This window comes from Dendrobates tinctorius, unplaced genomic scaffold (genome assembly GCF_039654945.1).
Source record: "Dendrobates tinctorius isolate UK_male_01 unplaced genomic scaffold, ASM3965494v1 ptg000347l, whole genome shotgun sequence".
Taxonomy (NCBI): domain Eukaryota; kingdom Metazoa; phylum Chordata; class Amphibia; order Anura; family Dendrobatidae; genus Dendrobates; species Dendrobates tinctorius.
Window position 1 is genome coordinate 1555300 of NW_027362013.1, and position 13278 is coordinate 1568577.

The 13278-nt window shown below is 44.6% G+C and overlaps 1 pseudogene; it reads right to left on the reverse strand.

The window, feature by feature from the left end:
* Positions 1-13278, reverse strand: part of LOC141075003 (cytosol aminopeptidase-like) — a 43725-nt pseudogene that overhangs the window by 12947 nt on the left and 17500 nt on the right.

The window sequence follows — 13278 nt, forward strand, 5'->3', positions numbered from 1 at the left end:
TAAACTAATGCATGGGGTATATATATTGTTGTCATAAACCTGTATAGGACTGGAATACGTTGGGTTACCCTATATCCTTATAACCCTTGTGTTTAATCATTTTTTATGCTTTGTAACAATCTATAAATTTTCATATAAATACATTGGTATTTTTTACGCTTACTATTAGGTGTGTTTCCATCTTTGATGGCCGTATATAAATTTTTTATGGTCATTTGCGCATGTGCGGTTACCTTATCCACCTATGCTATTGGATACTTATCCATGGTGCCTAATATAGTCGCTATGTGATGCACTAGATACTGGTAAAACATTTGGCGCTCTTTTTTGGTCAAATACTATGTTAGATATCATATTTTTCTGTTTGCCATCTATTATGCCCCCAGTCAAGATGGCCATCTATTATGCCCCCTTTTGGAAACTAGACCCCCAAGGAGCTTATCTAGATGTGTAGTGAGCACTTTGAACCCCCAAGTGCTTCACAGAAGTTTATAAACGCAGAGCCATGAAAATAAAAAATCATTTTTTTTTCCTCAAAATGATTTTTTTAGCCCGATATTTTTTATTTTCACAAGGGTAACAGGATAAATTGGACCCCTAAAGTTGCTGTTCAGTTTGTCCTGAGTACGCTGGCACCCCATATGTGGGGGGGGGAACCACTGTTTGGGCGCACGGCAGGGCTCAGAAGGGAAGGAGCGCCATTTGACTTTTTGAATGGAAAATTAGCTCCAATCGTTAGCGGACACCATGTCGTGTTTGGAGAGGCCCTGTCTGCCTACACTTTGGAGCTCCCCCACAAATCACCCCATTTTGGAAACTAGACCCCCTAAGGAAGTTATCTAGATGCATAGTGAGCACTTTGAACCCCCCAGGTGCTTTACAGAAGTGTATAACGCAGAGCTGTGTAAATAAAAATATTTTTTTTTCCTCAAAAATTTTTTGATTTTTTGATTTGATTTTTTAGCCCGCTATTTTTTATTTTCACAATAGTAACAGGAGAAATTGGACACCAAAAGTTGTTGTCCGGTTTGTCCTGAGTACGCTGGTACCCAATATGTGGGGAGGGACCACTGTTTGGGCACATGTCGGGGCTTGGAAGGGAAGTAGTGACGTTTTGAAATACTGACTTGATGGAATAGTCTGCGGGCATCATGTTACGTTTGCAGAGCCTCTGATGTGCCTAAACAGTGGAAATCCCCCACAAGTGACCCCATTTTGGAAACTAGACCACCCAAGGAACTTATCTAGATGTGTGGTGAGCACTTTGAACCCCCAAATGCTTCACCGAAGTTTATAACTCAGAGCCGTGAAAATAAAAATCATTTTTTTAGCCCCCAATTTCTTATTTTCCCAAGGGTAACAGGAGAAATTAGACCCCCAAAGTTGTTGTGCAATTTTTCCTGAGTACGCTGATACCCATATGTGGGGGGTAAACAACTGTTTGGGCACACGTCGGGGCTCGGAATGGAGAGAGCGCTGTTTGACATTTTGAACGCAAAATTGGCTGGAATAAATCGTGGCGCCATGTCGCGTTCGGAGACCCCGTGATGTGCCTAAACAGTGGAAACCCCTCAATTCTAACTCCAACTCTAACCCCAACACACCCCTAACCCTAATCCCAACCATAACCCTAACCACAACCCTAACGCCAACACACCCCTAACCCTAATCCCAACTCTAACCCTAACTACAAGCCTAACCCTAATCCCAGCCCTAACCCTAATTCCAACCCTAATTTTAACCCTAATTCCAACCCTAACCCTAATTCTAGCCCTAACCATAACCCTAATTCCAACCCTAACCCTAATTCCAACCCTAACCCTAATTCCAACCCTAATTCTAGACCTAACTATAACCCTAATTACAACCCTAACCCTAGTTCGAACCCTAAATGGAAAAAAAAAATATTTTTTTTATTTTATTATTTGCGCCTGGCTATGGGGGTGATAAAAGGGGGGTGTATTTACTTTTTTTTCATTTTGATCACTGTGAGAGTGTATCACAGTGATCAAAATGAAAAATGAACGGGCAGCCGGCAAATTCATGGGCGCCGCCATCTTGAACAATGGCAGGCGCACTGCGCATGCGCCCACCATTTTCCAAGATGGCGGGCCGCTGGGAGCCACGGCGGGACACCGGGAGCACCATTGGAGGTCCCAGGGGGGATCGGAAGGTGGGAGGGAGCGATAGGAAGGGGAGGGGGAGCAGATGATGACGGCGGCGGCAACCGGTTGTTTCATCGGTATTCTTGCACCTGTGTTGCCATCTTAACCCCTTCACGACCCATGACGCCTACGTAGGCGTCATGAAAAGTCGTGCCCAAACGACCTATGACGCCTACGTAGGCGTCATGCTATAAATAGCCCCCCTGCGGGTTGGGTGACCGGGGTCAGTCGGTGTGGGGGGGGGTCGGGTGTCGGTGTCCAGCCATGTCCGATGCTATTGCAGCATCGGCCATGGCTGGATTGTAATATTTCACCAAATTTCATTGGTGAAATATTACAAATCGCTGATTGGCTGTTTCACTTTTAACAGCCAATCAGAGCGATCGTAGGCACGTGGGGGTTAAGCCACGCCCCCTGGGATTAACCATAGAGTGTCCTCCGTGTGCGGGTCGGGTGACCTTTCAGTGACCCCGGTCACCCGACCCGCAGGGGGGCTATTTATAGCATGACGCATACGTAGGCGTCATAGGTCGTTTGGGCACGACTTTTCATGACGCCTACGTAGGCGTCATGGGTCGTGAAGGGGTTAAGATGGCAACACAGGTGCAAGAATACCGATGAAACAACCGGTTGCCGCCGCCGTCATCATCTGCTCCCCCTCCCCTTCCTATCGCTCCCTCCCACCTTCCGATCCCCCCTGGGACCTCCGATGGTGCTCCCGGTGTCCCGCCGTGGCTCCCAGCGGCCCGCCATCTTGGAAAATGGCGGGCGCATGCGCAGTGCGCCTGCCATTGTTCAAGATGGCGGCGCCCATGAATTTGCCGGCTGCCCGTTCATTTTTCATTTTGATCACTGTGATACACTCTCACAGTGATCAAAATGAAAAAAAAGTAAATACACCCCCCTTTTATCACCCCCATAGCCAGGCGCAAATAATAAAATAAAAAAAATATATTTTTTTTCCATTTAGGGTTCGAACTAGGGTTAGGGTTGTAATTAGGGTTATAGTTAGGGCTAGAATTAGGGTTAGAATTAGGGTTAGGGTTGGAATTAGGGTTAGGGTTGGAATTAGGGTTATGGTTAGGGCTAGAATTAGGGTTAGGGTTGGAATTAGGGTTAAAATTAGGGTTAGGGTTGGAATTAGGGTTAGGGCTGGGATTAGGGTTAGGCTTGTAGTTAGGGTTAGAGTTGGGATTAGGGTTAGGGGTGTGTTGGCGTTAGGGTTGTGGTTAGGGTTATGGTTGGGATTAGGGTTAGGGGTGTGTTGGGGTTAGAGTTGGAGTTAGAATTGAGGGGTTTCCACTGTTTAGGCACATCACGGGGTCTCCGAACGCGACATGGCGCCACGATTTATTCCAGCCAATTTTGCGTTCAAAATGTCAAACAGCGCTCTCTCCATTCCGAGCCCCGACGTGTGCCCAAACAGTTGTTTACCCCCCACATATGGGTATCAGCGTACTCAGGAAAAATTGCACAACAACTTTCGGGGTCGTGAACGGGTTAAGATGGCAACACAGGTGCAAGAATACCGATGAAACAACCGCTCGCAGCCTACCAATACATGGAGGGGGCGGTTGCCTGGTATGTTAATGCACAACAAAACACTTGTATGCGGCGCTGTTCACACTATGGCCATGCACAGCATCCAGGCCAGCCTAGTAGAGACACCCTTCTATGAGCTCAGGCGGGCTGGCCCAGCGCTATCAAAATGCATGCCATGTGAACAGACACCGCAGTTTACAAGACCAAATGGGCCCAACTGCACCCTGAATAAAAAGTGCAAAAAACACATTAAAAAATGTGGAGCATTGGCTGACATTTTGGCCAAAATACGCAAGCCCGTAACCTGCGTCAAAAATCTCCACGTTTACGGGTACCCAACACTAAATCCTAAGCTGATATTTTGGCCATCTTAATTATATGGGTCCACTGCATCCTGACTGCATTTGTCTGGATGCCTGGACGGGTAAACCTTTTTGCTCTTTTGCTGTTTTCTATTATTGGTGGATTTTCAAGTCTGTGCCGTATCACATTTATAGATGCACACTGCTCGCTACATTTGCACATTTATAGTTGCACACAGCTCTGCTACATTTCCACATTTATAGTTGCACACAGCTCTGCTACATTTGCTCATTTATTGATGCACACAGCTCACTACATTTGCACATTTATAGTTGCACACAGTTCTGCTACATTTCCACATTTATAGATGCACACAGCTTGCTACATTTGCACATTTATAGTTGCACACAGCTCTGCTACATTTCCACATTTATAGTTGCACACAGCTCTGCTACATTTGCACATTTATAGATGCACACAGCTCACTACATTTGCACATTTATAGTTGCACACAGCTCTGCTACATTTCCACATTTATAGTTGCACACAGCTCTGCTACATGGGCACATTTATAGATGCACACAGCTCTGCTACATTTGCACATTTATAGATGCACACAGCTCGGCTACATTTCCACATTTATAGATGCACACAGCTCTGCTACATTTCCACATTTATAGATGCACACAGCTCTGCTACATTTGCACATTTATAGATGCACACTGCTCGCTACATTTGCACATTTATAGACACACAGTGATTGGAAAGGATGCGGTGTCTAGTAATGGGCAGTCTGACTCTTTCGGGTGACCTGGATAATTTGGCTTCGCTCAAAGAGAGCAGGCTCCTTTGGATCCCAATTAAATGTGAGATCACCCTAGAGGACACATACACACATTTAAAATGGACTTTATACTGCCGAAACCCCGCAAACGTGTAGCCAACCAATACAACTGCTGGCAGGGTTTCAGCCACCAAACACTGTAATTTTACCCCCAGTGAGAGCCATTCAGAGACTTCAGGTGGCCCTCACTGGGATGCTGGCTCTCTTCGTTCACAGAGCCAGTTCTTTGTACGGGGTCGCTCGTGAACCACTAGAGTTTGCGTTCTCCATCACAGGAAGCTTCCTCCGGAATTTAAGACACACACTTTTTAGTAGTAAGTTTTTCTTACTAAAAAGTGCATCTGATAATTTTTGGGGATAACCACACTTACTTACCAATGAGGTTAATGGGTAATTTGAGAGTCGCAGCAGTCAAGATGGCAGAACAGACCGTCGCTGCACCACCCATATCCGCTCTCATTGCATCCATTCCAGATGATGGCTTCAAGGAAATCCCACCACTTAGAAAAAGAGACATTTTGGGGTCAGTGGTACTTTCAACAAGGCACAAAATGCTCTGTAGTTTTAGTCTGCACATATTCATCAGGAGGATGTGCGCCCAGCTGATAGTTGCTGCCCGGGGCAGGGACTGTGCTAGTAGTAATACATTGCTTCCATCATCTAGGTACACACAAGTAAAAAAACCTCCATACTGTCCAATAGTAGTCAGCAAGTGTTTTCAAAGGTTGTGCAACCCAATGTCATACCGTACGTGATGTGTCTCTGACCTGTCAAAAGTAACTCCTTTCCCCACAAACACAAGAGGAGGCTCGTTAGGCTCACGGCTGCCAGTATAATGGATTTCCAGGAACACCGGCGGCTCATCAGATCCTTTGGCCACACTTAAAAACGCTCCCATTTGTTGCTCTTCTATCCAGGACTTTGATCTAGGAAACCAAAGTGGAAGCATATCACTGCATGGCATACAGTCGCTGTAACTATAGTCTACTGGTTAAAAAAAATGCAACATTGTATGTATTCAAATAACCAAAATTCAGTCCTAGTTACAAGAGTTCTAAATTGCACAAAAAAAGCCCAAAAAAGAAAAAACTCAAAACATGAAATACATACAAGAAAGGTATACTGCAGAGAATGATGGGGTGGTTGTATTAATACATTTAGAATATCCCCTGGAAGAAGCATTTCTTGCGAAACACTTCATCTCACATCTCATCCTTTCTGCAATATTTACAGCAGATATGTCCGCAGTCTTACCTAGTGAGCACCTTAACCCCGTCCCCCAATGCTCCAGTCTTCTGTTGAATTATCTCAGCAAACTTTGACGGAGTCACATAATTCGCTGGAGATTCCATCAAGTAACGAGCCAAGTTCTGCCCCTTCGCGTAGGAAACTCCTTTTTGCCAGGCATCTAGTTCTTCACTAAATAGAACAAATCATTCTGGGTAAACACACTGCAGGCTAGATACAAAGATGATTTTTTTTCCAACTTTATGGAAGCCGTCCACAGATTTTCTAATATGCAGCAAATACGCAAAAAAAGGGAAGAAAAAAAAAAGATACAATAACAAAAGATGTACCTGTGTAAGAGTAAGATTGCAACCGCATTCTCCACATCACCACTAATACTATACAACTGAAGTACTAATCTGCCACCAATATTTCCTTATTTTTACATTAGGACAATTTCCAATGTATACTTATTATATTGTTATCCCAATATTTGTGCCATATGTACAATAATGTGACAATTTTGCTGAATGTTATCACATTTGCGCACACACAAAAAACAAAAATACGGGAAAATAACCAAGGAGTATATACTTTTAGGCTATGTGCCCACGCTAGCGTTTTTAAACGCTCAGGAAAAGGATCCCCTTTCCCAGAAAACGCGCGTCTTTTTCCGCGATTTTTGACGCGTTTTTGACGTGTTTTTTGACACGCGATTTCTGGGATCATTGGGGATGGCTAAAAACGCTGAGCAATGCGGGAATTAATGAGCATGCTGCGTTTTTAGCCGCTAAGCGATTCCTGAGTGGTTAAAAACGCATGCATTGGCACAAAAAGCCAAAAATGCATGCAAATGAATTAGAAGCATCTTGTAAGCATTTCTGCAGCGTCTGAGCCGGCACAAACGGTGCGGAAACGCATACAAAAATGCAACGTGGGCACCCAGCCTTAAAATGTTTAATTATTATTATTATTATTATTAATGTTAAAATTGACACAACAAAAGAAGAACAAAGGAACTACTGGACAGTCAATAGTGGGGACGCTATAAAGTACCGGTGACATGAGGTAGTACGCTTATCATACAGTTAGGTCCATATATATTTGGACAGAGACAACATTTTTCTAGTTTTGGTTCTAGACATTACCACAATGAATTTTAAACAAAACAATTCAGATGCAGTTGAAGTTCAGACTTTCAGCTTTCATTTGAGGGTATCCACATTAAAATTGGATGAAGGGTTTAGGAGTTTCAGCTCCTTAACATGTGCCACCCTGTTTTCAAAGGGACCAAAAGAAATTGGACAATTGACTCCAAGGCTATTTCATGGACAGGTGTGGGTAATCCCTTCGTTATGTCATTCTCAATTAAGCAGATAAAAGGCCTGGAGTTGATTTGAGGTGTGGTGCTTGCATTTGGAAGGTTTTGCTGTGAAGGAAACAGCGGTCAAAGGAGCTCTCCATGCAGGTGAAACAAGCCATCCTTAAGCTGCAAAAACAGAAAAAACCCATCCGAGAAATAGCTACAACATTAGGAGTGGCAAAATCTACAGTTTGGTACATCCTGAGAAAGAAAGAAAGCACTGGTGAACTCATCAATGCAAAAAGACCTGGGCGCCATGGAAGACAACAGTGGTGGATGATCGCAGAATAATCTCCATGGTGAAGAGAAACCCCTTCACAACAGCCAACCAAGTGACCAACACTCTCCAGGAGGTAGGCGTATCAATATCCAAATCTACCATAAAGAGAAGACTGCATGAAAGTAAATACAGAGGGTTCACTGCACGGTGCAAGCCACTCATAAGCATCAAGAATAAAAAGGCTAGACTGGACTTTGCTAAAAAAACATCTAAAAAAGCCAGCACAGTTCTGGAAGAACATTCTTTGGACAGATGAAAACAAGATCAACCTCTACCAGAATGATGGAAAGAGAAAAGTATGGCGAAGGCGTGGTACAGCTCATGATCCAAAGCATGCCACATCATCTGTAAAACACGGCGGAGGCAGTGTGATGGCTTGGGCATGCATGGCTGCCAGTGGCACTGGGTCACTAGTGTTTATTGATGATGTGACACAGGACAGAAGCAGCCGAATGAATTCTGAGGTATTCAGAGCCATACTATGTGCTCAGATCCAGCCAAATGCAGCCAAACTGATTGGTCGTCGTTTCATACTACAGATGGACAATGACCCAAAACATAAAGCCAAAGCAACCCAGGAGTTTATTAAAGCAAAGAAGTGGAATATTCTTGAATGGCCAAGTTAGTCACCTGATCTCAACCCAATTTCGCATGCATTTCACTTGTTAAAGACTAAACTTCAGACAGAAAGGCCCACAAACAAACAGCAACTGAAAACCACCGCAGTGAAGGCCTGGCAGAGCATCAAAAAGGAGGAAACACAGCGTCTGGTGATGTCCATGAGTTCAAGACTTCAGGCAGTCATTGCCAAAAAAGGGTTTTCAACCAAGTACTAGAAATGAACATTTTATTTACAATTATTTATTCTGTCCAATTACTTTTGGTCCCTTTAAAAACAGGGTGGCACATGTTAAGGAGCTGAAACTCCTAAACCCTTCATCCAATTTTAATGTGGATACCCTCAAATGAAAGCTGAAAGTCTGAACTTCAACTGCATCTGAATTGTTTTGTTTGAAATTCATTGTGGTAATGTCTAGAACCAAAATTAGAAAAATATTGTCTCTGTCCAAATATATATGGACCTAACTGTATCTTATAAAGCAGCATAGACAACGGTACAAGGGGCAAAACATCCAACAGTTCAAGCCAAATAGCTTACAGCATGGAAGCATTACTTACATAAAAGGTCCTACTTGTTAAAGCGTTCCCACCGCCCCAACGTACGTTTCATCCAGTACTTCATCAGGAGGCGTGTGAAGTACTAGATATCTTATTTATAAGATATGATAAGCATACTACCTCATAAAATCCCTGGTCTCTGCTGCAGATGTAATAGCGCTGTGAACCCTGAGCTGTGTATAATCCCACCCACATCCCTGACTGGCAACTTACTGTGTATAGGCAAAAAGCTGCCAATCAGTGGTGGAGATTACACAGATTAGCTGGACTGCCTGGCACGCTACATCCAGTCCCCCAATGATCATCTCTTTGCTGATAAAACAATGATTGTATTGAAACTACAGCAAGCAGCTGATCAAGTGACACATCGCCGGAATCAGTCCCTATAGTATGCTGCTCTCAGATTACATACCAAAGCCTGCTGATAGATTCCCTCTTAATACTGTGATAAATATATATAGATTTTCGACAATGCAGCTAATTCTGGAACACGTTTACTGCAAACGTCTTGTGAAACATTATGCAAAATGCTATAAAAGTGTCATTCCATGTGGGGTACAGTTAATCCGGTGCTTTTCCTATAGCGGCACAGACGTTGCAGCACAATTATGATGTTCCTGCACTTGACTCGCAGTGTTGAGCGCCCAGAGAACATACAGTGCCTTGCGAAAGTATTCGGCCCCCTGGAACTTTTCAGCCTTTTCCCACATATCATACTTCAAGCATAAAGATACCAAATGTAAATTTTTGGTGAAGAAACAACAACAAGTGGGACACAATTGTGAAGTTGAATGAAATGTATTGGTTATTTTAAATTTTTGTGGAAATTCAAAAACTGAAAAGTGGGGCGTGCAATATTATTCGGCCCCTTTAATGTAACATTTTGTTGCGCCACCTTTTGCTGCGATTACAGCTGCAACTCGCTTGGGGTATGTCTCTATCAGTTTTGTACATCGAAAGACTGAAATTCTTGCCCATTCTTCCTTGGCAAACAGCTCGAGCTCAGTGAGGTTTGATGGAGATCGTTTGTGAACAGCAGTTTTCAGCTCTTTCCACAGATTCTCGATTGGATTCAGGTCTGGACTGTGACTTGGCCATTCTAACACCTGGATACGATTATTTGTGAACCATTCCATTGTAGATTTTGCTTTATGTTTGGGATCATTGTCTTGTTGGAAGACAAATCTCCCATCCCAGTCTAAGGTCTTTTGCAGACTCAAACAGGTTTTCTTCAAGAATGGTCCTGTGTTTGGCTCCATCCATCTTCCCATCAATTTTAACCATCCTCCCTGTCCCTGCTGAAGAAAAGCAGGCCCAAACCATGATGCTGCCACCACTATGTTTGACAGTGGGGATGGTGTGTTCAGGGTGATGAGCTGTGTTGCCTTTACGCCAAACATATCGTTTGCCATTGTTGCAAAAAAGTTCGATTTTGGTTTCATCTGACCAGAGCACCTTCTTCCACATGTTTGGTGTGTCTCCCAGGTGGCTTGTTGCAAACTTTAAATGACACTCTTTATGGATATCTTTGATAAATGGCTTTCTTGCTACTCTTCCATAAAGGCCAGATTTATGCAGTGTACGACTGATTGTTGTCCTATGGACAGACTGTCCTACCTCAGCTGTAGATCTCTGCAGTTCATCCAGAGTGATCATGGGCCTCTTGGCTGCATCTCTGATCCGTCTTCTCCTTGTATGAGATGAAAGTCTAGAGAGACAGTCGGGTCTTGGTAGATTTGCAGTGGTATGATACTCCTTCCATTTCAATATGATCGCTTGCACAGGGCTCCTTGGGATGTTTAAAGTTTTTAAAATCATTTTGTATCCAAATCCGGCTTTAAACTTCTCCACAACAGTATCACGGACCTGCCTGTTGTGTTCCTTGGTCTTCATGATGCTCTCTGTGCTTCAAACAGAACCCTGAGACTATCACAGAGCAGGTGCATTTATACGGAGACTTGATTACACACAGGTGGATTATATTTATCATCATTAGTCATTTAGGACAACATTGGATCACTCAGAGATCCACAATGAACTTCTGGAGTGAGTTTGCTGCACTGAAAGTAAAGGGGCCGAATAATATTGCACGCCCCACTTTTCAGTTTTTGAATTTCCACAAATTCAAAATAACCAATAAATTTAATTCAACTTCACAATTGTGTTCCACTTGTTGTTGATTCTTCATCAAAAATTTACATTTGATATCTTTATGTTTGAAGCATGATATGTGGGAAAAGGTTGAAAAGTTCCAGGGGGCCGAATACTTTTGCAAGTCACTGTAGATGTGAAGAGCTTACTGAGTCTTTGCAGGAAAGGTTTCTGTGGCTCAGTGTGTAACACTTGCTTTGCAGCACTGGGGTCCTGGGTTGAATCCCGCCAATAACATCTGTAAGGAGCTTGCATGTTCTCCCAGTGTTTTTGTGGGTTTCCTCCCACACTCCAAAGACAGACTGATATGGAATCTAGATTGTGATCCCCATTGGGGACAGGGATAATGTCTGTAAAGTGCTGCGGAATTAATGGCGCTATATAGTGGAATAAAATAAACTCTACCTTCCATATGGCATTGTTGAGACTTTTTTCTTCTTTTTGGCCTTAAGCTCATCATATTCATATAACCCCAGAACGGCCCCTTCTGCCGCGGCCTGAGCGTCTCTGCAGGGGTCAACGTCAACATGTGCAATCTCCAAATCCTGCATGTGCCTACAGCCCGCTGGGTGGGAAAGCAACAAACAGTCAGAAGTCAGGGCAGGTAAAGCCCCCACACGCAATAGATGTCCGGCTGACTGCTAAGGCACCAGACCCCTCACTACATGGCCGAGTGTTCCTGTGTTCTCTATGGGGGGGCCGCTGTCGGACTCCTCCAGCGTCAGCTCATCTCCATGGAGAACAAAAGGGTTGATGCTTTTAAACAGGTGTCTGACCTGTCATAGACCCCCGTACACGGACTCACTGCTGACCTCTCACACATTGGCAGGGTCAGTCCACTTTATGCTGGTTTTACATTAGCATTTTTTGCGCAGCACAACGTGCGTGTCCATGGGCATGCCTACCTATGTTTAACATGGCGCGCATGGTCTTGCGTTTGCACGCGTTCATACGCATTTTCGTGCACACGCGTTTTTTCACCGTGTGCGCCTAGGCGCGCCCGACGCAACCTGTTGCATTTTTTGGTCTGCCGAAAGGCGTAAAAACACGCATGCGCACAGAATGTGACAAAATAACGCATTACAGTCTATGGGAATGCAGGTGTGTGCATGGACATGCGTTCGTCTGTGTTTTCGTGCGCATGCATTTTTGGGGTAAATATGTGTAGACACTGGTTTTAACCCCTAGAGAACGAATGCGCAAAAAAACCGCAAACGCATGCAAAAACACATCATGCGTTTTTTGTATGCGTTTGTATTGGGCACGATGCGCTGCACAAAAAAACCACTAAGGCCTCTTTCACACATCAGGTTTTCGCTGTCAGGCGCGATCCGGCGATTTTGACAAAAACCGGATCCGGCGAAATGCAATGCCGGATCCGGTTTCCCCCCATTGACTTGCATTTGCGCCGGATCGCGCCGGATGGCCATGCGTTTCATCCGGTTTTCGCCGGATTTGGCAATGTGTCTCAATCCGGCGTCTGGAAAAACGGCTACTGTAACGTTTTTTGTCTCCGGCGAAAAAGCCGGACACGCCGGATCCGGCGCGTCCGGCTTTTTCACACAATGAAAGCCTATGAGCGCCGCAATGCGCCGGATTCGGCGACAGCCGGATCCGGTGGCCGGATCCATTTTTTTTGGTCTGAGCATGCTCAGTAGCTCTGCCCACAAGACAAATATATAAAAGCAAGACAGTGGGACCCTCAGCCACACCCAACATGCCACCCAAGACAGCAACCAGGCGCAGGAGAAGGCAGGAGACCACTGCAGCAGCACCATCAGCACCACCACCACGCCAAATGGAGCAGCAAATGGAACATGCTGAGGAGGGGAGTCCAGCAGCAGATGAGAGACGGTAATTATCAAATCCCCCATTCCTCCAAACTAGGGCCATGGAATATCAAGATATTCATTGGCCCTTTGTTTCTCTTTATTCAACAGCCGCCCAAGAGATGCAGCAGCAGCACTGGCAGCAGCAACACCACCCACAGCCATGGAGTCTGGCCAGCAGGAAGACAGCACATCTTCTGGGAGCCCTCCCTCTCATCGTCAGCGTTTGACGGTAAGTTTTTATTTCCAAAATCCATCATCTCTGGAATATATGTGTATTCATTGCCTTTTATTTCAAAACAGGAATCACAAGCTGAAGAGGAGCTCCCAGAAGAAGAAGGAAGGGGTGGACAGACACCTGGAGCGGGCTCACAATTGGTAAGTTTTTGGCATCA